The sequence below is a fragment of the Pseudopipra pipra genome, chromosome 19 (assembly GCF_036250125.1).
Source record: "Pseudopipra pipra isolate bDixPip1 chromosome 19, bDixPip1.hap1, whole genome shotgun sequence".
In the NCBI taxonomy this organism is placed as follows: domain Eukaryota; kingdom Metazoa; phylum Chordata; class Aves; order Passeriformes; family Pipridae; genus Pseudopipra; species Pseudopipra pipra.
This window is the reverse complement of record NC_087567.1, coordinates 10,610,799-10,636,213: the sequence shown is the minus strand read 5'-3', so window position 1 is coordinate 10,636,213 and position 25,415 is coordinate 10,610,799. Positions and strand designations below refer to the sequence as shown.

Sequence of the window (25,415 nt, the reverse complement as noted above, 5' to 3'; positions counted from 1 at the left end):
TCTCAGCTGTGCTGGCTGTACAGACTGGAGCACATCCCAGGGGGAGCTTCAGGCACAGACCTTTCCTACAGCACAGGGATGTCTTTGAAGCCACTGGAGTGAAACTTTCAAACAGCTCAACTTTCCCCTCCAAGTAAAAGTGTTGTTGTCCCCATCACTTCACCCTGGATGGCTGAGGGCAGGTTGCAGGGGCTGCACTTCACCCTGAGAAGCTGTAACACACAGCTCTGCAGACATCACCTCACAGGGAACACCTGCCCTCTCCAGCATTTTGTCTATAAAGTCCTTTCAACAGCAGAAGAAAAGGTTGGAAATACAGAAATAAAAGAAAACCTTGGGGTTGGAACCAGGTGGTCTTTAAGGTCCTTTCCAACCCAAAGCATTCTATGAGTATAACAGGCTGATCTCAGAGCTGGAAAAAAAGGAGTGTTTATTTCTTAGACTTCTTCCTCAACACCTCCATAAAGAGATAAGACCTAAAGTATCAATATCAAAGGGTTTATTGAACATTTTAAAAGGCAGACACAGACAGCACAGAGCAGCAGAGCTTTGCACAGACTTTAAAGTCATGCAATAGTGCTGTGATCTACACTGGAACAACTCACAGCAACAGATATAACGACATTTAATTCATCTAAGTGAAACCAGATCTCCTTAAAACAAAACCAATAAAAAAGAAATGAAAGAACTTTCTCCCCTTAAAGTTAGAGAAGTTGCTCCTTGATGAAGGCTGGTGGCCTGTTTTGGAGACACAGGACAGGTTCAAAGGGAACCAGACCCCTGCATACCAATCAGAGCACTTTCCAAAACCTATAGAAAGCTGCAAATGTCTATTTTAATTTATTTGCACTGCAAGCACTGCATGGTTTCAGCAGGAACAAGCCATGGAAACACTGAAATACCATAAGAAATGGAAAGTGCTGGCAACTTGAGGCTCCTGATTTCGGGCCTCGATGCCATTCTTTGTCCCAGACAATTTGGCAGGAGGGAAACCTGAAACTGTTCACTCTCAGAAGTCTTTTCCTCTTTTTAACCCTCAGCTCTCAGTAGCTCCTGCACCAGGGTGACCACACAGAGCATGGACTGGGCAGCACAGTGCCCAGCTCAGCCCCTCCTGGGGGGGTGGTGGGTGGGTGCAGGAGCACCTGAGCCACCCCCAGAGGTGACCCTGCCCTGCATCCAGCACAGCCCACACCTGAGCAGGGCAGCTGGATCCACACAGGGCCACTGGCATCTCCTCCTGCCTGAAATTCCTCCTCCTGCTTCTCTTCCCATCAACCCAGAGCCATTTGCATGTTCGTGTTGAGCTGATAGGACCAAAAAAATCTCTATTTCTAGTCAAGCTCCTGTGGAATCAGTCCTTAAAAACTGTACAGCTGATACACATCCCAGAACTGAAAATCAGAGAATCATGGAGTGGTTTGGGTTGGAAGGGACCTTAAAACCCATCCAGTCCCACCCCCTGCCATGGGCAGGGACACCTTCCACTAGCCCAGGTTGCTCCAAGTTCAGTCCAACCTGGCCTTGGACACTCACAGGGATGGGGCAGCCACAGCTTCTCTGGGCAACCTGTGCCAGGTATGCAGAGATGGAAAAGCTGAAAAGATATACTTTATATCCAGGTTTCTCCCTTTGGAAATAGTAACCAACCTATTCCTGAATGCAGCAGGCAGAATCCCTGATCCAAATTAGCTGTGAGGGAATCAGCACTAATTAGCATTTCCTCCCCTCTCCTCCCCTGGCACTCTGATGTCTTCACTGACATCACTGGCACAGAGCAAAGGTCCATTCCCAGAACTCTGCAGATGTGTGCAGTGGGATTTCATCCCACCTTGCCCCTCAGGGATTACATGCAGCCCACAGAGCCACAGCAACGTTCCTCGAGGAACTTTTCCAACAGACCTCGTTGGCAAAGAACAGGAGAACAGTTTGTTGCAGCTCTTAATAGACATGATGTAATATAACAATGAATTCAGCAGCGGGTAAGTGGCAGGTCATGAACAATGACAGAATCAGATTAGATAATGCTGAGCACTTTGATCTATCAGGGCCAACACCCTCAGCCCTGTTATTTGCTGTTATATCTCTTCCCCAAACACAGCAGGTTATTGATAATGTAGGAATTCAGGGGCAGGCAGGAGCTGAGATTCTAAAAGGGTTCTTCCAGTCTCGGGGACAGTTTCCTTTACGTCACTTTGTGCAACTCTGCTTCCTGAGGCAGGGACTGTACTCCTCTTTTTCCTGTTTTCTGGAGCGCCCTGTAAACCAAACACCCGGGGAAGGGCAGTGTGACACAGGAACGTGGAGTCACTGCCTGTGCAGGTGTGTTCTGTGCTCAGGTGTGTTCTGTGCTCAGGTATGTTCTGTGCTCAGATATGTTCTGTGTTTAAGCATGTTCTGTGCCCAGGTGTGCCTGTGGAATGAGGTGCAGACACAGGGCAGTACCTGTGGGGTCAGATTTAGCCCTGCAGAGCTCCCTGGTCCTGCACACCCAGCACAGACCCCTGAGAGGGGGACAGGTCGTGTACCTGTAACCAAAGGGGCTGCAGAGACCAGAGAAGCTCTAAAATTACCTGTGCAGGGTTTAATCCTGCCCATTCCACAGGCTGCAGCTCCCACAATGGGCAGCCTTGTGCTGGATCAGGTGCCTTGACTCCTGTATTTCATGGAAGGAATGGGATAAAACTGAATCCCAAGTGAATGTGTGAGCTCTGTTTGACAGATGACAGAAGGAAGCTGTGAGGAGGAAGCCTGAGGATTCTGATTTATTTTTTTCCTTCCCCAACCCTTGTAGAAACGTCCCTAAGATGCAGCCTGACTCCAGTTATTGACTTCTGCCACCCAGGGCAGACAGGAACACCTCCAAGTTGCTACTGATCTCAACTTTACCTCCTGGCCCCAGCAGGAATTCCACTATAAAACTCAGAAACTGTCTCATCCCACATAATGAAATATCCCAAATGACAATTAAATCACCAAAGGCTTCACATTTTCAAAACTAACATAAGGTCTAATAGAGAAAACATCATTTTGCATTACTTCTTTGAGGAAATGGAATGGAGCAGTAAAAATAAAAATTTAAAAAATCATGTAAATAAAATTAATCACATCCACTACGATCTAATTTTTAGGAAATCCTCAAAAAAGCTGCTGACTCAGATTTCTAAACTGATATTAAAAAGACTTTGAGATAAGTATTAGCTACATGTCAAATCAAACAGTGTATCAGTGCTTTTTTTTCCTTAGGAAAGGCAGCAGAAAATGCTGTGACTGACACTCAGATAAATCAGGCAATCAAACCCTGCACTTCAAGAAGTTAATTTATCCATCAGTCCCGGGGTCAAGAATCACAATTTGCTTTTCTGAGCAGCTTTGTGTGACTTTCCTTTCATTTGTGAATATAGACGCAGCAGAAATCCACCTCTGATGCACCAAAATCTGATTTTCTCTCCCTCCTGCTCAAGCACATCCTGCAGCTGGAGCTGCTCTGCCAAGGCCCCGAGTCCTGCCCCGCATCCCGAGTTTCCATCCAAACCCCAACACGCTCCCACATTTGCTGGGCTCTGCATGTCACCACTCCTTAAAAAAGCCTGTGAAACGTATTAAAGGGTTTCAGAGACCCGAGGGCTGATCCAAACCCCCCTGAACCGAGCACAGGGGCTGTCTCTGGTTCCCTGCCTTGGATCAGAGGCGGCCGTCGGGTTTCTCGGTATCACCGCGGGCGGAATCCATCGCTGCCCTCTGGAATTGGCCTGGCCTGCTGGAACTGCAGCAACACTTTCTAAGAAACAAGGGCTTTGTGAAACCTCCTTTTCTTTCTCTTTTTTTTTTTTTTAATTTTTTTTTCTGGTCAGAATTCTTTGCTTCCATGTGGCTCCTCGACTCCGCCGGGTTCTGTAGGAAACTCGGGAGTGGGGTCACTCTGTCACAGGTGACTTTCAACTCCTTGAGGAGCAGATGGTTGAACCTCTGTGCATCCACCCTCCTCAGCTGTCCCAGCACAGCTCCACGTGGCTCCTCTGGAACCCAGGAGTTGTTTCCTCAGCCCTCACACTCAGCATGGTGCCGGACCACTCCTGCTTCCAGCTGTCACTCCCCTTCCAAGTCCAGAGCTCTAATTTACAGGATCTTGGTGTTTTGCAAGTCAGATGATTGAAATGATGTGGAAGTGGAAAATCACGTGTATCTGGGAGTTTGGGATGTATATTTAGGTGTATTATTTTTTACCTCAGTGTGTGGGTTGCATAACTTCATGTCTGGGCTCCTGGAGCTGTTCCACAGCTTATTCCTGATCACCTGAGGGAGTATCTGGGCACAGCAATTCGATTTTAAGATATATGATGACAGGAAGAATCTCCTTTAAAACCTTGTCTCTTCTCCCCCACCTTTAAAACATCACTAGACAAGTTAATCTTTCCTCTAAAAATGGGAACATTCATCCTAAATCAAAGTTGAGTTTAATTAATGCCAGTGCCTGCTCTTCAGTGGTGGCCCAGATCAAATATTTAATGGGGGGAGCTTTATTCATCATCTATGACTCCATTTACAAACTTCTCCTCTCCACTCCATCCAAAATCAGACAGGTTTAGTGCTTCATTCTTAAGATCCTTCTCAGTATTTTCACCAATATTTGACACCCTGGTGAGTCATTACCAAGAGCCCATTCTTTTGGAGCAATCTATCACCTCTCTATCAGCATTTCTCACATCTAATCCTACTATTTTTCCATGTCTTCTCACTCAGAGTTGTCTTTTGGGCATATTCTGAGTTCTCAGAGGTAACTGAAGGTAGTTTTTTTCCTTGCTGTGTTCTTGCTTTCCTGTGCATGTGCCATTAATTGCAGAGACACTGGAAATGGCTTTCACAATCTGCCTCACACAGTTTAAAAAGAGACTTTTCATGATGCTGAAAACCCTTAAACCTTGCCCTTTATTTCATTTGTCTTGACGACTACTACTGTTTTTAATGCAATTTCCTATTTTCTTTATTTTTGTACCCGAGTTTCAATCTCTGTATGTCAAACCTGGTTTGTCAGTAAATCCCAAACTTCTCCCCCGGGGTCCCCATGGAATGGACCCTTCAATCCCAGACAGTTCCTTCAGCTTCTGAAGGGCTTGAGAGGAATCCCAGCTCAGGCACGTGGGATAAGGACATCCTGAGGGCTGAGATACTGGGGTTAAATCTAAGAAAAACAGTCATGCACATATTTTGTTTAACTGGAAGCACTAATAAGAATTAATATAAGCCTGTTGCAAATCTTCCTGAGGCAGGAGCCAGAGAGGAAAAATACTTGTTGAAGGCTTTGCCATGAAACACTGGAGGAATGCAGCAGGCTGGTGTCTCAGTCCTACCATAATGAATTTATCAGCAAATCCCTCAGCTGCCTCAGGGGTAATTAGTACATTATTTTTTTCGATCAAAACATCAATCTGTTTCCAAAAATGGCAGCACTTATTTAAAAAAAAAAAGACTCACACACATATATAAAGATATATAAGTATTAAAAAAAACCCCACAAATACACACATATAATATATATAGATATAAATATTATATATATATATATAAATAAATGTAAATGTTGTCTTTAATTAAAAAATTGAATTTAAGGAATTTTTTCAAACAGGGTTTTTGTCTTGCAGTGACCTGCAGAGAGGGTGTCTGTGTTTCCCTCATGGTCTGTGACCTGGGCCTCTGTGGTTGCCCTTTGTGTGGAATATTTTCACTCAGCACTACTGAGTGAAGGAGCTACTTAGGGAGGTTCAGCTCGTTCCAAGATGTTTGTCAAGAACCTGCTCAGTCAGCCGTGTTTTTCCTGTTTCACTTCTCGAAGGCAAACACTGCGAACAAGCAGCAGATCTTATCGAGGCCGTGTTAACAAAAATACATCAAATAAAAATCTGCTACATTACAAATGTCAACACTCCAGAAACGAAGATATCTAGGCTGCAGTAGGGTTGATTTTATTGCCAAAGCAATTGCCATGTTTTGAGAAACAGCTTTGCTCTTTTGCCTCGTAGGTGCTACAGACCCGTGAAATAAAAGTCTCATTTATTACACATTAACTTTACAGGGGTGCTGTCGTCAGAGACAAGAGCATGACTAAAGAGAGTGTCACTCTGCTTTGAAATTTACCTCCACTGTCCCCTGATCCACTCCAAATTAGCCGGGAGTTGTGTAAATGATTGGTCAACAATATTAAAATTAAGCTCAAAAGCAATATACACAGCCTGAGTGGGAGATGTTTTATCCTGTATTTTCCCTGGGTCATTTTCAGTTCTGTTTTTACTGATCAAAACAGAGTTAAAGCGTGGCTTTTAAAGCCACCGAGCCAGAGTTGTCCAAAAAGTCAGAGGTGATTAACTAAAGCTCAAATCACCACCAAAGGCCCGAGGAGCCCCGGATCACGAGCTCGGCCCGGTGGCATTCCTCCCTCCTCGGGAACATTCCGTATGGTGCTAAGCCATGGGCACCCCCTAAGGAACAGATCCGGGGGGGATGAAGCCTGTGAAAAGCACGGAGCGGTGTTTCCCACAGAAAAAAAAACAAACATGGAAAACAAGCCCCACCACTCGGGGGTCTTTAGTTTGGGGGCAACCGCGACGCTGCTGAGGCTCGGGGGAGAAAGTGCAGGTAGAGGAGAGTAAAAAGGAGACCTCAAAAGTCCTGGCAGGGAGCCAGGAGTGCTGTAACAATGGGAAAGAGCTCAGAGAGTGGGAATGTCCATGGGAAGGAGCGGGGATGGATGTCCAGCCCTCGTGGATGCTGCAGAGGTGAAGTTTGTGCCACCAGCACAAACACAGTGTGCGAGGTCTGACAGCCAGAGAGGGGCCGTGTTTGTGTTCAGGGGCTGTGAGTGGCTTCCAGCAACGCCCTGACGTGGGTTGGGAATTATGACATTACACCACTGGTTTGGTTCTCGGGGTGTTTTTCAAATCAGGGCCCGGGATCTCTTTGTTCTCCCGTGTAAAACTCAGCTCTGAGGTCACTCCCTGCCTTGGCTGTTTATGAACGTCCTCACAAAACTCAGAGCCCATTTCCCATTGAGGAAGACAAGAAGCAGGTCGTGTCATTGTCTGGCTCGATTGTTCTCCACAACTAATTGCCAGGAGAGGAACAGTTATGGGCTTGGAGCTTTATTGTTGTAAAAGCAACAATGAAAGGATGTGCATGGCACCAGCCACACCATTGAGAAAAATCTGCTTTTCGTATTAAAACCAAATGAATGAGAGTGACCTGCGTCTGTTTGACAGGAAAATTGGTGAAAGGTTCACAGGGCACCCACCTCTAATGAGTGTTAAGGGCCATTTCTGCTGTTGTGTTACCAGAATAGGTGACTCTGGGTTTCTATGTGTGACAGAGGTCCCTGGTGACACCCCAAGCCTTCTGTGCTTTTGGCTTCAGGGTGGAGGAGCAGATTTTGGTGCCCTAAACTGCCATTTCCTCAAAGCTTCAGGCAACATACCCTCCTGTCCTGCTCCTATGCATTGTTGCCCCGAGCTGTGGCTGCATTTTCTTAGCCCAGACAGAACTCTGGGATCCTTTGGAATAAAGGGATCATTATCGCAGCAGTTGGAAAAGTGTCAGCAGAAGGGATGAAATATTGTCCCGTGCCCTTGCCACACTGAACAGGGAATCTTTTCTTCCAGTGTTAGTTTAGGACTTAATCCTGCAAGGTCTTGTCTGTCAGCAAATACAATCAGGTTTAAGAGCATGAATAACCATCCTGGAAATCACTGGAAACTATTTTGTTAGTATAAAATTAAGCAAGTGAGGAAGTTCTCCAATGGACTTGGACCAGTGCACTCAGCACCCTGCAGAAACAAGCCTTTAGTTCTTAGAACCATTTATTGTGTCCAGAACAGCCACTCATTAGGGCTTTGTGCAGAGAGGTTGAATTTCACTCACTTGGAAGATATTCCCTCTAACCCCCCCTGAGACACACAGGCTCTGGTTGATTTGGAAAACAAAATGATTAATGGCATTTTACAAGTTTTTCCACTAAACAGATTTCAGTTGAAAGTCTGTCACAAGCTAAAGAACTTGCAGGAATAGTGTCAATCTGATGTCACAGTGGCAATAAATCCTATTGTACTGGATTACATTTTTACCCATTAAAATGCTGTGACCTATTGTCATCCAAGTGGAACCACATTCCACTGGCTGCTCAAAAGGTTCTGATTTCAATCCTGATTGTTGCCAGGGCAACTGCACCTCCATCCAAAACTCTGCTGCACCAATCACTTAACTCCGTTTGAACAGACTCCTGGAGATAAAGCAAAGCACTAATTACTTACTCCCATTGAAAAAGTCTAAATCAAATCTTTCTGAGACCTGAATAACAGAAGCTGTTTGAGGGTTACTCGGGTTTTTTTGCATAAGGCACCAATTGCCTCATTTCTTCGCAGAATAAGTAGCTGTGGCAACAAAATACCATGAAAAGATTCATATTCTTAGTCTATCCAAAGCAGGAGTGCACTAGAAATCTCACCACAGGCCACTCCTGGAAAGAGTTCTCTCTCAGTTGTGGAAAACTAAAAGGATTTTCATTAATAGTCAAACAGCTGCTTAAGGCTTGCAAGTGGAAATAGAAATACTTGAATTTTTCCACTGAGATTTCTGGTGGAAAGTAGCCTGTGTTTTATGGCACCTCCTTTTATGAAGTGAACATCACCTCCATTGTTGGGATTTGTCTCGCTCTGAGCTGTCTCTGAGTGGGACACAGCCAGTCAGAAAATGTGCATTATCTTCATTTCACACTGCTCAGTGAATCCCTGTCTTGGTTTTCCCTTGAGGTGCAGGAAAACTTGTCTGAAAAATGGCTGTTCACTGAAATTGCCCCTTTTCACTTTGTTTCCCAGACTTGATTTTTATCAAATGTCAATTCTTAGATCTTCTCAGGGAAGTATAGACCTACTCTCCCCTACCACGACTGCACAGAGAAACCCAAAATTCAATGGCTCCTTAGCTGAATCTTTCCACAGGAAATTAAGGGCTGAAACACTCTCCACTCCTCCAATTCTCCAACCCAATGTGTCACCACAAATAACATTTGAGTAGTTGAGGATTATTCTACCCTGTCTGCACTCTCAAAACAGGAATTTAACTGCTTTAGAAAGAGGAACCAGACAACAAAAATGAACAGTTCCCCGTGAAACGCAGCACAGTGACTTCTTAAGTTACAGCATGTGCAGACAGGATGGACAACTAGTCTGCTTTTACACTGGATGAAAAGATGAAGAATCAGATCACACCCTTAACCCAATTTAAATAGCAAACAGAAGTCTGAGGTTGTATTTGTTTGTTTTCCTCCTTTGTATTTATCATACGGCTGTTAAATTGCACAACAAGTTCCTGGAAAGGGGTGTTCTGTTACCAAGCTTTTCACCAAAAGCTTGTGGTGAGAATACTGGTGACTAGTAAAACAAAGAGGGCAAATCATCATCCACTCTAGAGGGTCTTAGTCACCAGAGAACACTGAGCATGGTGAATTAGCAGAAACTAAAATACTGAAGTATTTTCCAACTGAACTTTCCCAGAGCTATTCAGAACCTCTTCTGGCAGAAGGGCTTCTCAGATTTTAACCTTTTTTTCTCTGGTAACATGCCCTTTGCAAAAGTTTTTTTTCTTCAGAAACAGTTTCCTGGAGAAATGATCAATACACCAGTCCCTGCTCTTGCTGCCTCCAGAGTGACACATAGAGAATGAAGCAAGTGCATCACGATGCCTGCCCTTGGCTCAAAAATGCCCATCAGCATTGTAGAGTGTGCCAAGGAGGTGCCCCAAGCCTTCTTGGCATTGCTTTAAGTCATGGAGAGAGAAGAGGAAGAGGAAGAGGAAGAGGAAGAGGAAGAGGAAGAGGAAGAGGAAGAGGAAGAGGAAGAGGAAGAGGAAGAGGAAGAGGAAGAGGAAGAGGAAGAGCGAGAGGGAGAGGGAGAGGGAGAGGGAGAGGGAGAGGGAGAGGAAGAGGAAGAGGAAGAGGAAGAGGAAGAGGAAAGAAGAGAAGAGAAGAGAAGAGAAGAGAAGAGAAGAGAAGAGAAGAGAAGAGAAGAGAAGAGAAGAGAAGAGAAGAGAAGAGAAGAGAAGAGAAGAGAAGAGAAGAGAAGAGAAGAGAAGAGAAGAGAAGAGAAGAGAAGAGAAGAGAAAGCAAAAAGATGCAGGAGTGCTGTGAGGTTAGTCAATGAAGTCTGCAGATCATGAAAGTTACAGGATTTTCCTCCTTTCCTTCCTTCAGTGACTGATTTCTGTTACTGCAACCAGGAGTAGGAAAGTTTATCCCCACCAAAACTGGAGTATTCACTTCCTTTTCTCCATCTTTTGGAAAAGCACTTCCCTCTCCACTCTGGCTCTAGCAGGAAAGCTCATAATAATACTACAAAACCCACTGTCTGTAAAAGAATTTCTTCTGTGTATTAAAAGCTTAGGGTCTCACTCTGTGCCACCACTCCCTCAGGGAATGAGTCAGGGGTCATGGGGAACACCAGCACGGCGCTCCCAATGACCACAGCCCCAGAGGAAAGGGAAGTGATGGAACACTAGGACACTGCCAACTCAGACCCCCTCACAGACCACCCCTCTCTAGTCTGGATCCTCTCTGTCCCCTTCCCAGGCTCACAGCTCTGTGCTGGTCCCTGCCACGGGAGCAGAGCTTTGATCCAAAACCACGGCACAGCACCAGCGTTTGAGGAAGTTTGACAGCAAGGAGGATGCAGGATTGTGTAACCAAACCCCTGGCAAACACATTCCAACCCATTCAGGGAGCAACATGACAGCTGTATTGTCTTTCTCTGCCATCTTTCAGCTTGTCCTGTCTGGCAGGTTGGTGTTACCAGACAGGTCATCTTTAACAGGCACACCTTGGCTGCAGGAGTGAAAACCCCGAATACACGACAAGGGAAGGAAATCCTGTCCACCACTCTGCCTCCTGCACGACCTTCTCAGAGCCTCAGCTGACTCACAGAGGTGTTACAGGGTTTTCAGAGCAGCTTCAAATGTTTGCTCAGGATTTGGAAATACAGAAACAGGGGGATTTCAGAGGTGGATGAACAGGATTCTTCCTCTCTCACCTTTGTTTGTGGATTTTCGTGGCACACCAAGGGTCAGAATCTCTCAGCAGATTCTTTGTGCACATTCACACAGGTCCTCATGCAGACGCTCAGATCTAACAAAACTGTGCCTATTCTTGTGTTTTAGGCCTTCACTCCCAGACTCCCTCTACCACAATCGTTCCAACAAATTGGTTGCTCAGAGCAGGCTCCCAAGGCAGGCTCTGGGGCACAGTGATTCTTCTGACTCACCCTCATTCCAGCCAGCCTTTCTCACAGTCTGCAACCCTCAATTTCCCTGGGATGAGCTCAAAGTGCTGCTCTGCCCTCCTGACTCAGGAACTCGGGAGGGCAGGTTTGCTGCACCTTGGCTTTGCACCTCCCCTGCTAATGACAAGTTGCTAAAACCCCTCCAGAAACGCACAGAAAGGAGAAGAGGAACTGCCAGGCTGGATCAGCCCCACGGTCTCTGTGGTCCCACGTCCCATCCCCACCTGTGGCTGACACCAAATCCTCCAGGAAAAGGCGTGAGAGCTGCAATTGGCAGCTTTGGAAGGAATTCCCTCCTCTAACAAGTTCTTCCCCGATCTGCAGTAATTAGAGGCTTCAGCCCTGAAATCACACAGCTTAATATCCTCCCCAAACAAGCACCGGAGCTCTGCCTCTTTTTAATATTCAAATGAACACTAACTCTCCTTCTGAATTTCAGACCCAGAAACTGTGTTTGCAAACAACAACTATAACAAGCTGACAGGTTCCATGCAAAACACCCTTCCAGCTAAACAAGGTAAGCAGTTGATTCCCACACAGGTCGTTGAGCTAGTTTAAAGCTCTCTAAGGTAACAGAATTTCTGTTTACACACAACAGACACAGAGAAAAGTGCAATTAAGGAAGTGAGAAATGGCCTTTACCTTAGTGCCTACTGAAGTTTGAAGGAATCTCTGCTTCACTCCCTCCTTTCTTTTTCTCTGTCTCTCTCTCTTGCATGGCTGGACTGACAGGTTGGCAGAGCTGAGGAGGACAGGTTGGGTTTGTTTTTTTTAGGCACAACTCCTCCCCCTCTCAAAGAGAAGGAAAAAAAAAAAAGCAAAAAAAAAAAAAGCAAGACTGGGAAAAGTTCACAGAAAATCCCATCCTTTCAGCACATCAGAACTGAGGTGAGAAATATGCTACTTTTGGGAGCCCAGCAGTTTTCCAACTGTTTTTCTCCAAAAGGCTCAAGGTCTACTTTGCAATAGGTATGAAGCAACCAAAGGATTTACACCAGGAACTAACCTGACCCTGAATTTTTCCCATTTCCCTGATAACTGATCCAACAGCCCCTTTAAGGCAGCCTTGACAAGAGGATTTTTGCACAAGTGGAAAGGGCTTTTTGCAGGCAGCACAAATATCTTTGGGCTTTGGGTTTTATCCCTGCATCCCACCACCAGTGTGTGTAATAAGAGTCACCAGATGTCTGAAGTCCTCATTTTCCCCCCAGGAGCCCTCAGGTGCTGCCAACCTGCACTCCCAGCAGAAAGCAGGTGATTTTAAACTCCTGTTCTGCTCCATCCTCTGAGCTGGTTGCACAGGGAGCAGCTCACCTTCTGTCCCTGTCACCTGAGGTCTGAGGGGAACCCCAGAGCTGGGGGAGGTTTTTAGCAGACCACCCTGGCCACAGAAACGAGGTCAGAGGGAAAAGAGGTGGATGCAGCACAGGGCACATTATCCATGTGTGCTTCCATTTCCACGGGTGTTCTGGCCCACCTGGACATTCCTGGGAACTGCTCTGCTACCAAGTGCTTGAATTGACCCTGTCAGAGATGCAGAGATCTCACCCCGGGCTTTTCAAAGAGGGTTTTCAGATTAGGGCCCTGACAAATGAACTTTCCCTGCTCCTAATTGTGTCCACGGCTGCTGCTCCTGCCCGTGCCCTCCTGGCTTTGCTTCTGGGCACTCCTGGCACAAGGATTTGTTAATAAATGTCAAGAAAGAGGAGCCAAGAGGTTGGTGGCTGGTCCTGAAATATCTTCTATCCTCCCACTTCTCTGCAATCTACCAACAGAATTGACAGGCAAGTCTTTCATTCTCTGCTGCTTTCCTTGAGTTGGCAGTTTGGGCACAAATCTGCAATTTTCATGTTCTCTGCAGAGTAGCTGCCTCTCCCTCACCCGCTGTTTCAAGCAAACAAATACAAATATACAGTAGACTAATTGCTGTCATCTGCATAAATTTGCATCCCAGACTCCTTGGATAGAATCCTGTCTCCTCTGGGTCAGACTTGCAGCTGGGCTGTAACAATGAGGGTTCAGAGACTTCGTTTACCTGCGTCACAGGGCTGGAGTTCCAACCCCCCCTGTAACAGCTCCTCAAAGCCAAAAGTGTTCCAAAACTTCTGGAAAAAACACCCAGCTAGTTTAAATTAAAATTATAGTGAGCTAGATCAGAGGTGAATTCAGCGGGTATCACACAAAATCAGTATGACATCATATCTAACAATGTCCAGTTCCACCTCTTGCAAGCTCAGCTTTATCTCCTCTGCCAGGGGAGGGCCATGTCCATCTATCCCAGGACTGATCTCCATTCCCTGTCTCCTGCAGAATGCATTAGCTTTCAGCCTCTTTTATCAGGCAACTGCTCTCTAATCGTGTTCAGTTCCCCACTTAAGATCTCCAGAGAGATAACGTGAATGCTCCAGTGGAACGAGTTACCTGAATCCAGAGAAAACTGGCTCAGACCGGTCCCAAAATCCAGTGACAATGAACTGGAGCTGCACCCCCACTGCCTGCCCAGGGAGTCTGAAGTGAGAAACTGTTCTTAAGGTTACACACATCAGGTTTCTGCCTTGATTTCTGCTGCAGATGGGATGGGGAGGAGAATGCAGAGCATTAAGCACACACCAGTCTCAGGGCCACCCTATCAAAGAGAGATTCACAGGCAGAGAGATCCAGCTGCAGTTTGCTTTGGCATTGATTTATAGCAATCTTCTCAGTCCTCCCTCCTCGGAATTAAGAGCCTGGACATCCACACTGGCCGAATCTTTAAAATCTTTTAGACTCAAAGGGGTTTATTCTCTTTATTGACTCACGTTACCTGCCCCAGCACCAAAAGAGAACATCAAAACCATGCCCAGCACGATGCTCTTGCTTCACCTGTGGCACATTCTCCCTCATGGCCACGTTCCTCAGCTTCTCCCCTTCTCCAGGACCCCACAGGAGAGTCAGCCCATGGGGGGGAATATGCCAGAGGAATGTGCCAATCTCCAGCTTTAGCTTCCTGCCCAGTCCCAGTCCAAGCCTGGAGCAGGATGGGTTTGTGTGTCAAGGCTGTGTCTGCCCCGGGAGCTAAAGGTGCATCAAACCAAGAGCTGGCCCTCAGTTCTCAGCAAACACAGTTGGTACAAGAGCTTAAAACCAGTCAATAAATGCACTTCAATTAAACACTACAATGAGGTCAGATTTCTTGTTTTTCCTGTTTAACCAGCAAGTTTCGAGGCAGCCCAGTAATGAACCCTCGGAGCAGAGCTCATTACACCATCAGAAAGGTTGCAAAATTGCATACAACTCTGGTTTATTGTGCTCAGTTAGGTACACTCCCTAAAATCTAAAAAAAAAAACAAACAGGGGAGGAAGGAATGTATCTCATAATGTAGGAACTTAGTCCAAAATGTCTTGATACTAATGACAAGATTCCCATGGCTTTCAATCGACTGTGGATCAACACAGGTAAGATAAAGCTGAGATTTTCATGTCACTCCAGTGTTTCCCGTGGATTTGCAAGTGGATCTGCATGTCCTGATTCCCTGGCCTGCCTTGGAAACATCTCCCTCAATGCACTCAAACCTCCCTTGTCACCAGCTGGGCAGATCCCACTCCCACTGGAGCCACCTCTGCACTGCAAAGGCAGAAGAAAGGGAAACAAAACCCCCCCAGTTCAGCTCCAGTGGTTATTTTTTGGGGGTGTGGATCCCCCAAGCCACCCCGATCCACATCCTCCCCTCAAACCCAGCAGCCACGTGCACAACCCAGGCTGCCTTTCTTGCTGAGTGTGTTGCTCTGAATTTCCACCCATTCGAAGTCCAAGCTGGTTTTTTTATTGCTTGTAAACTGCAGGTGCTGAGGGGTTTGACAGGGCAGGGACAAAGCCCTGCAGAGAAGAGAAGCAAATGGGGCAAGGTGTGGGATCTTCAGCTCTTACAGGCTGGTGGTCCCATGAAAATCAACACCAAAATTCCTCTTGGGGGGCACAGATAAACCACGTGGGTGTCACAGACCCTCTGAGAGGTCCTTCAGACTCTTGGGAGCAACAGGAGGGCTCCAGTCCTTTTCCATGTGCTGTTGCCCAGGGAGAATGGTTCGGTCTGGGGACTGAATAATTCACCAAGAAATCAGCTGGCCAGTGTGGAAATCATTTTAACTGAACTGAGCCCTCAGGTATTACATTAACTGGATCTCTAGGGAAGGATGTGGATTATTGCAGCTGAATAGAGCCCTTATTTATCAGATGGAAAAGGTTAATGTCATTTCCTTTCCTCTCCTCCATGGTTTTTTCTTACCACATCCCCATTTATGGACAGCATGAGGTGCAGACAGTGGAGGAACATGTGCTGGATGGTTTAAATGACCAGAGCTGTTACTTTAGGCAGAGGGGGGGGGTTTAAGAAATTAAGATTTCTGCTGGTTTCCTGGGGAGAGTTACAGGGCTAGGAAACATAAAACACTGAAGAGAGGAAATGGGTTGTGGAGCACCTGGTCTTTGATTTGACATCCAAGAGGACCTAACTGAAGGAGGGAATTTTTGCATTCTCCTCTACTGTGTGTGCATAATAAGAACCAGGATCAAACTAATCTAATATTCTCATTTCATACTTTATAAAACAAGAGTACATTAAGAAAGGTCATTTTTTTTTACTCCTTAATGAAGTTTAAATACAGTTAAATTAAGTTCTACTAATAAAGAGCCTATGCTTTTTTTCTAATTTGCCTCTGGAGTCTCAAGAGCTGTTGACCTGCAGATAAATATCAGAGCAGTTCAGCCATCTATTATGTGCTCTGTTAATGATGTCAACAAGTTAATTCTAATGCCTGTTAAGGAGAAAATTTCCATGTCACACAGACTAAGAGCAGTGAAAGCTTGGATTAAGAGAAAAAAGCACTTTTTTGTGGTAAAAGACTCAAGACAGCCCAGTGTATCTCCCTGTCTCTGGCACAGTGTATCCTTAGGTAGGGGAGATCCTCCTCCTGTACTAACCAAGATGGACCTAAACCAGTGTCTGTTGGCAGAGTTCAAGAGAAGGACAAGGACTTCTGGCCATCTGGGAATTTAAGGATGCCAGGACCTGGCCCCCTGTATGGCAGCCAAGAAAGGTGAGTGTGGAATTTGTGTCGGGCTTCTGATCACAGCTCTTGGTTCCTCTCGGTGTTACAGGAACTCTGAGCACCCAACAGCAGTGTCAGGCAGATTTCTCCCTGTCTTACCATAAATCAGGGATGGTTTGGGCTCCTCACCACCCTCTTGTTCCCAGATCCACCAGCAGAACTGAACTCCATGCCAGGCCCTGTAAGAAAAGACCTGGATACCCCTGTTGGTCTCTGGCTGCACAGAACTACAGGATGGGAAGTGCTCTGAGGTCCAGCTGCTTTCCTTCTCCTGAATCCTCTTCTATGCTGGAGCAAAACTTGGGCATGCACTTTTCCATGGAAAGAAATCCAGACTGAAGGGACAGTGAGGGTCAGGACTTCTGGGTGATTCTGAGGTCGCCTTTCCGGCCCCAGCTTTCCATCTGTGACCTGAGTCAGTGGCATTGCCTTACCTTGCAAAGGTGTCTTGAGGACAAAAAATCAATATTTAGGGGCAGTGCAGCGGGGATGGCTAATTCCAGCTCTGAATTAAATGGGGAGAGAGATGCCCATTGACTTATGTGGGATTTAGAATGAGCCCTTACTCATTTCCATCGGCCCCTGAACAGCCATCTGAGGACAGCAGGGACTAACTATTAATACTTTGGGGGTTAAACAATCAGCATCTAAGTTATAATGGAGTGAATAAATGTATGTAGCCAAGGCAACCACATTGTGACTCCTCAGCTGGCTTCTTGGAATATTTGCAGAGTATGAAAAGAAAGGGCTGAGTGCATCTGTTCTCTTTTTTTTTTTTCCCCTTGCCCATAAAGGAACAGCTTTCCTGGACAACCAAGCACCAAGACATTACAGCAAATAGTCTTTCACATAAGGCCAACCTTAGCTTTGTTATAATTGCTATGTAAATATAATCCCTCTCATCAATTAAATGCTGCTCTCCAAGGCTGGAACATTATACATGTTCATCGGGATGGAATCCCTGTCAATTCAGTTTGCTGCCTCAGTATTCATGTGCATTAGCCTTGGAAAAGAGAATGTGATTGCTTGAATAAATTCAGCCCCTACCTCCTGCATCCCTGGATCAGTTGACAGCATCAGTCTGACTGTAATATGGGCTCAGAAATGTGTTGCCATGGAAATCCTAAATATTCAGTCCTTGGCAGGGGAATTCAGATGGGATCCTTGATAAATAGAAATAGCCCAGCCCTTGCTAACCACAGAGCTGGCCCCTTGGCCTTAAAGGTGTCACTGAGAGTCAGAAAGTTCGTTTTTTTCCAAAGTATTGGAAGAAGAAAAAAATCTGAATTTTCACTCACATTTGCACTGGATTCCTTAGTGAGTCAGGAAACCTCTCCCAGAACCTCCCATTGCATGAGTACAGTCTCTCCACTAGTGTTGCATTATTTTTGAGCTGCCTGAATCCAGCCAGTCCCACGGGCCAGAGGGTAACTGTTAATGGGCTCTGAGCACTCAGGTATTGCTGCTCCTGCCCTCAGGGTGACCTGTGCTTTCTGTCCCTGCACACCCCCCAGCCCAGCCAGCCCGTGACCCCTTGTTTTATGGTTATTGTCCTGTGTGACTGAACATTCGGAATAACTCAGCCCAGCCCTGTGGCTTTGCTGTTCCCTGGGCAGAGCTGTGAACTTTACAACCCAAAATACAACCCTGAAAGAGGTTTCCCTGCAGGGCAGAATCCAGCAGCTGTTCAACAACACCCAACACCCCCCTGCAGCAGTTCAGCACCGGGAGGAACGTGTGTCCCACCTCATTAAGCTCCGGGCAATTCAGGCTGGACACCAAGTCTATGCTCTGTGTTGGTAAAGCAGCTCAACAGCCCGTTACTGGGGGCACTGGGCACTGCTGGGAGACTTCAAATCTCAGTATTTTCTGCAAGGGAGGAGAACCTCAGCTCTGTGGAGCACTGTGGGCATTGTCCATAGACACTGAGGTGCTGGATTCCAAAGAGGAGCAGCAGAGATGGGGAAGGGTCTGGAGCACAAGTGCTATGAGATGGGGCTGAGGAGCTCAGGGGGCTCATCCTGGAGAAAAGGAGGCTCTGGGGGGACCTTCTGACTCTCTACAACTCCCTGACAGGAGGGTGGAGAGAGATGGGGATCCACCTCTTCTCCCAAGTAACAAGTGATAGGACAGAAGGAAACAGCCTCGAGTCATCCAGAGGAGGTTTAGATTGGATATTAGGAGGAATTTTTCCCAAAAAGACACATTACCCAGCCCTGGCACAGGCTGCCCAGTGGAGTCCCCATCCCTGGAGGGACTGAAAAGCAGTTTGGGTGTGGCATTGGGGACACGTGGTGGTGGCCTTGGCAATGTTGGGTTCATGCTGGAATCGACGACCTTAAAGGTCTTTCCCAACCTCAGTGACGCCGTGACTCTGTAGTAAAACAAGCCTTGGGACAGGAACACTGCTTTGGACAAGTTTTCTTCCAGAAAATGCTGTGGAAGCGCTTGGGCATCTCCTCCCTTTGTGTAAAACGAGTGGGAAACACCCGGCGCTGTCCCTTCAGCACCACGGAGGCTCCGGCGGCGCTGGGAGGGAAACCACCGACATCCCCCGCCCCGAGCGGGTGAGCTCAGCCTGGCGCCCGGGACTGGGAAGAAAGAGGGGGAAAAAGCCTTTCTGGAGGTTTAAGTTTCATATGGTTTCGTGCTGGAAAACAAATTAACCTAAGAGGATTTTCGGAATTGGAGCTGGGAATAAAAGACAAGGTGAAAGTGTCTGAATTTTGAAAGTGTGCCCAAGGCCCCAACTAGCAAATTCTTTCTCTGAATGCTCTTACTGAGCCCTTTTATCAGCACTGAAAGAATACAGAGAGAAAAGGTGCTTTTCTTTTCTTTGAGGTAACAGAAAAGATTATCTAAAAAGTATTTTCAGTAAAATATTAGTTTTTCTTTCTCCTCTTCTCAAAAAAATGCTTCTGTTCATAGGATTATGTCAAAGAAAACTCAGCAGCCTGATCTCCCTGCCCTTCCCTAACACCCATTAATTTTCCTGCTTTCCACCACCCCAGAGTTTTCATCCTTGGACTCAAGGGATGGCACTTACTAAATGATTCCCAAACAGCTTTTTTTGCAGAGCTCAGAGATCCTGAGCAGCTCTGATAGCACAGCAGGGACAGAATTACCAGCAGAGGGGGAGAGCCAGAGAGACACTGGGATTCCATGGAACATCCTCTGAACTCACTGGAAATATTCTCACTGACCATGTCAACAAAAAGAAGGGAAAACCTTCCACTAGAGATATTTTCTCCAATTCATGTTTTCTAGGTCCTGCCCATAATGACAGTTTTGTTTGCTGTTTATAGTCAAGAGTTTATCACTTTTTTCTGGGCAAGAAAAGAACCATCAAGAATCATGATTAAGATGGAAAAACCTCCTCCTGCAGCAGAAGGAAGAGGCAGTGAGCAGCTTTAAGCAGAGGCTGCCTTGTGCCAGCCCCTCATACCCCTGGTAAATCTGCATTGGATCCTGCTCTCTAAGTCCTTAAGCACATTGTAAAAATGGGGCAAATCCTCTTTTGGAATTTACTGACTTAAAAAAAGGAAAAGCAACGTAATTCCATTTATTTTAACATCATTAGATTCTGAAAAAGAAAGCCTGATCACATCATGGGACAGTGCAATTGTTATTTCTGTGATCACCAGGGCATTTTGACACTTGGTGCCACACATTGCTGGGAACCAACGGAGTCTTTTGCTCTGGAGTTTTACAGGAGATGAGAAGTTGGAGTGAGGCATAAAAAGCAGTTACTCATTAACACTTTTTTTCCCCCAAGAAAGTCTAATCTATTTATTGTCATGACAATGGCACCGAGCCTGGATGAGGCCACAGGGCTGGAAAATGAGGCTTTTCTGCTCTCTGTTTGTACAGCTCTGAAGCACAATAAGGTGAAATCCAATGTATCCTATCCTTTATTATCACCAGAGCGGCTTTGGAAATGGCTCCTAGAATTGCACTAGACAAAAACCCCAAAACTCAACAAACAAACAAAAAACCCTCGAATACCCCACCCAAAAAAATTCCCAGCTAAAACACAAGCAACCAATGAACCAAAACCCCTCCAGGACTCCAGGTCCTGTTGGACCTGAATTCTTGCTGCTGGCTGTCACACCAACAGAGCCAGAAGTTAACTCAGACCCAGGGAGCTTGTCTGCTTTTGAGACAGGAAATACAGAATTGAGCCCTTTCTCCTTTCCCACCTTCTCCTCTGGAAGATCCCTCTGGTAAGTTCCTTTTCCACTTCTTTCTTTAACTGCTTCAATTCTGAAGCTGAGTTGAGGCAGCTTGACCGGATTAGCCAGGAGAGAGCAATGAACATCTCCCCTGGTTCCTTTTTTTTTTTCCTCTTTCACCAACAGGAAGGTTTCACCAGCTCTCAGGAGTGTCCTCTCCTGACAATTCCAGTTCTCACTGCTCCAGTGGCTCCCTGACAAGTTCTTCAGAGCCCTCCTTCCCCTTTCCTCTGCACTTGCACTTTGTAGCACCCAGAACAAGGCAGGCAAATGTGTTTAAAGTCCAATATATGCTTTGCAGAATTGCCAGATTGGGGAAAAAAAAAGTGCTCAGGAAACAAACATTAAACTCTTGATAAAAAAAGAAGGCAAATTCCTCCTCTGCTGACTCAGGTCACCTTTGGGCAGGCACAAGTTTCTTTATCCATCTGCCAATTCTCCCATTCTTTTAGAGAACAGGTTTGTGTTTTGATCTGTTTTCTTTGCTTGTTTATCTCTTAATCTTTGGGTAAATTGCAACATCTGCCTTTGGCCACTGTAGAAACAGGTTCAAAGCTTCCCAACCGACTTCCCACCTATTTCCTTACCAAGATTTCCATCTCTTGAAGTCCTGCAGCTCCTCAGTTATTTTTTCTGTGTTATGATTTAGATTTTTGTGGTGACTTGGGCCTGTGTTGACATTCCTCCAATACATCCTAATTTATTCCACCAATATTTGAATATCAGAGTCTGTCTCCCAAGGCACCAGAGAGGCAGAAGTACAGAGAGGAGGATGCTCTTAAAAAATGCATCAGGACTGAGATGTTTTTTGCTTAGGTGGAGATCAGACCTGTCCTAAAATATTTACTCCTGGAGTAAAATGGATTTCTGAGCAGCTGGAAACAGGAACAATTTGGTTCTTCTTTTACCAAAGTTTGTAAAACCCATTTCTATTAAAATGTCACTGTTTCCAAAAATATGCAACATTTAGTTGATTTGTAGTTACAATGAACAGCTACTTTTTGGAAATCTTTTGGCCTTGTTTTAATCTCCACTCTTGATCTTCACTCAAATTTCCTTTGGTGAACTACTTTGCCTAAAATTCAATTACATTATTTTCCATGTAAATTTATATCACAGCAAATGAAAAAAAAAGGTTCGAGCAAGTGAATCCTTCTCTCTGTAAATAAAGCCACCACATAGCACACACATATATAACAGTATTTTAAAACAAATATTCACACAGTATTGACACAGTAACCAGAACAACTCAGATAAATGTCCCTTTCCCTTCTGTACTCTGCTGGTGGCACCAGCCTCACCAAGGAGTTTTCTTCTAGAATTCACTTTACCCAAGAGCAGGTTAAAAAAACCCAAGGGTGCAGGAAGAATGAAAAACAAAATGGTACAGCTGGTTTGTGCGAGCTCAGAGAAAGGACTGGTGAAGATGACACAGACCTTTGCAGACTTGAGTAGTACAGAAAAACTATTAGGAAGGGAAAAATAGATGCAAAGACAAGGCTATTGCTGTGGAGAAAAAGGTGGTGGAAAGCAGAGTGTGTGTTCTGGTGAGTATGGGAATGACCAGATAAACTCCCTGTGCACACTCTGGCACTGGGGATAAAAACACTCCTTCAGTTTGAGTCCAATGAGGACGAAATCAGCTGGATGTACCTAGTGATTTAATTTAAAAAAACACAATCAAAGGTGGATTGCTGTGGGCAGGTTGTTGTGCCCTGACAGAGCACAGGAATGAGCCCCTGCTCTCCCCTGCACAGGAATGGAAAGGACACAAAAGGTACTTTACCTCTCTTGTGCCTCCACAGGGAAGTTCTCTCAAGGGTCCTTTGTCTCCCGTGTCCAGCAGCTGTGCAACTGTAAAGAAAAACAGGGGCTGGGTTAATAATCAAGAAAGGAACAAGCTGTAAACTCCAAAGGCTCAAGTTAAACATTTACTCCAGTTTGTTCTTGTGAGCAAACTCCGAGGGGCTGCTCAGCAAACTGCTGGAATCTCGAGAAACAGGGAAATGAGTGGAATGCTCCCCAGCCCCTTCCCTGTCTCCCCTCAGCACAAACCTGGAGTCCCCTGTGCACATCCAGGTGAGGATTGCAAACATGAGAAGCAGGAAATTCTCCCAGGTAATAAAAGCCCTTCATCATTCAAATGGTACTTCAAATATTTACACGGGGCCTTGGATTTGGAGTTACCCACAGATAGACAACTTTAGAATAAACAGGTTCAACTTTATACTTATATTGTTTTATTTATTCAGACTTTTTTTTTTTCCCCCCCTACAGAAAGCCTTTTGTTTCTAGATTAGCGCGACGTTAAGGTAAAGACTTCCAGTGCAATTTCCTTTTCCGTGGAAGTCACAGGGCAGGCAGAATTACGGGCAGATACCTGGAAAAAGGGGAGGGGGAAGTTCAGCCTTCATCCCCCCACAGAAGCGTGGTGACCTTTCAGAAAGTGCATTAGCTCCTCCTTTTCACTCTTCACTTTGTGCTCGGGCTGTTTATTCAGGCACTTGAAGACTAATGTGAGCACTTAGAGGTGAATTAAAGCCATTTGAATTTCTAGGTATGGCTCAGGAGCAGGGCAGGACGTGCTCCCTGCGCGGAGGATTTCTGAACCTTAAATACGAAATGACCTGTAAGAGAAAAGCAAACCAAGAGCAAACAGTGAGGAGCAAACAGAGGAATGAGCTGGTGCAAGGTGGTGTGAGGTTCCTCCAGCTCCCACAGCCTGCTGTCCACGGGAGTCAGTCATGCTAAATCACATTAATCTTGATTTTCCTGAATCCATCTGACCCTACCTGGTATTTAGACACAAGAAGGCAGGTTCACCTCTTTTAATGTCATCTCTGCTCTCCAGAGCTGCCCTCCAGCAGCTCAGGGACTCAGGAGAGAGGAGAACAACTCCCACAGCTGCACAACACAGGGCAAAATGCCCTTTATCTGTTCACCTTTTGAGGTGAGACCAGGCTCCTCCTGGAGATTTGCACACCCCTCATGCAATGGAATTCCAGTCACACTCTGGTACTTCTGTAATTCAAATTAATAACAATAACTAGACTTGACTGCTTGACAAAAAGCAAATAGTTTGGAAAAAGCTGTCTTAAATCTTTCTATCCCACTTCCCCAGACCAAAAAAAAAAAAAAATAAAAATCTACAAATGTTATTTCTTTTGGCAGCTGAAACCTAATCCTACCTTGGTTAGCATAACAGAGAGAACAGGAAGCACTGCAAAGGAATTTTTCATTCCCTGGGACGTCTTTGATCCCCCTCCCCTCCCTTTTCCTATCAGGTAATTTTCAAATCTTGATGTTTCCACTTAGTCTACGTATCTTCTTGTTTTGTCTACTTCGGTCAAGTGTTATTTAACTCCCATTTCATGGATGAAAAACTGGTCTGCATTTAGACTCTGCTGTTGTGTAAGCTGGAACCTGAGAATGTCAGAATCCACGAGGGAATAGAGCTAAAATTCAAAGCCCTGGCTGGTGGAAAACCAATCATTCCTCTGCTTTTGCACAGGCAAGGGGCATTCGTGCCTTGCACAAGGGCTAAACGAATCCTTGCATCATTTTCTCTTGAGAGAAAAGTGACTTTTTGTCACTTAACATCTTAGTTCGACTTCCCAACACGTGGAGGGAATTTTTGCACCATTATATACCTTGATCTGTGCCCATCTAAAAGGTGTAAAGCCCAAAATAAATCCATGTTGTCCTCCTATTTGTGGTTCTGAAGGGATGTGTTGACCCTTATTCCGGGGCCCACGTGGAGTTCAGGGCAAGCCTTTGACAAGAAAACAGGAAAACAGGTAATAATTAAAATATGCATGACCCTCCAAGGGCTTAATTACCTTAGTGAAGCCTCGTGTTTGTAGCAAAGACAAGGCTGGAGCTCTGCAAAGCAGGAGGTGACAACACCCATGAGGTAAAAGTGAAAACAAGACCATCTTGGAGCAGATAATACAACAGTCTGCAGATAATACAACATCCCCTCTGCCTGCAGATGGATCAAATCCACATTCAGAATCATTAAATGCCCCTGTGACAGTGCAAATATTTATATATATTTACACTTTCACTGTTACAGTTATCCCACAGATCACCCTGAAACATAACAATTTACAGGGTGATTGAAAAAGAGGGCTGAAAAGGGGTCTAGGAGAGAAACCATTGCAAACTGCAGGAATGTAGGAATGGAAAAGGTACCTCTTTACAAACACTCAGTGATGGAAATTCCAAAGGCAAACCACTCATCATTACACCTATTTTATTAAAAAAGCTTTTCCTGATAATTATACTGAGTTTTTTCCTTTGTATTTTAAACCAATTACTTCTTCTTAAATGTTTTCTTCTCTCAGATATTCCCATGACCATCTTGCAGCTGCTCCAGGTCACAGACACAACAGGGCAGTGCCAGGTTTGGCTGCAGCAGTGCCAGAGCCTCTGTCCCCTTTCTGCTGGAGGATCTCACCTGCCCTCTACCTCAGTGCTCAAAAAATACCTGTTCCCTGGGAGAGATTCAGCTCTTGGTTAACAAAACATCTCACAGTCCCACAATTCCATGCATCCCACCCTGTTAGTAAGGAAAATGGGTTCAAAAAACACGTGGAGGTGGCACTTGAGGGCTTGGTGGTGCCGCTGGGTGATGGTTGGACCTGGTGATCTTAAAGGCCTTTTCCAACCTTAATTCTTCTGTGATTCCAGGAAAAACTTAATCTCGTTTATGGCTGGGAAATTCTATGCAGAGACAAGAAATGCCTTAAACCAACAGAACTCTACCTCGCTTAAAATT

The 25,415-nt window shown here is 45.5% G+C and overlaps 1 protein-coding gene across 3 annotated transcripts in view; it reads right to left on the bottom strand.

Annotated features, from left to right (window-relative positions):
• The window catches only part of KCNJ16 (potassium inwardly rectifying channel subfamily J member 16), a 32,532-nt gene extending 10,015 nt beyond the window's left edge, over positions 1–22,517 (bottom strand). The window contains exons 1-2 of one of the 3 annotated variants that reach the window (XM_064676134.1): positions 22,422–22,503; positions 11,958–12,057 (exon numbers count right to left, since the gene is read on the bottom strand). The gene's annotated coding sequence lies outside the window, so the exon portion shown is untranslated. Of the gene's footprint in view, positions 1–11,957; positions 12,106–22,421 lie in introns of all 3 variants that reach the window. The other 2 variants (XM_064676135.1, XM_064676133.1) reach the window with 2 other exon arrangements.
• Between the last annotated feature and the right edge of the window lie 2,898 nt (positions 22,518–25,415).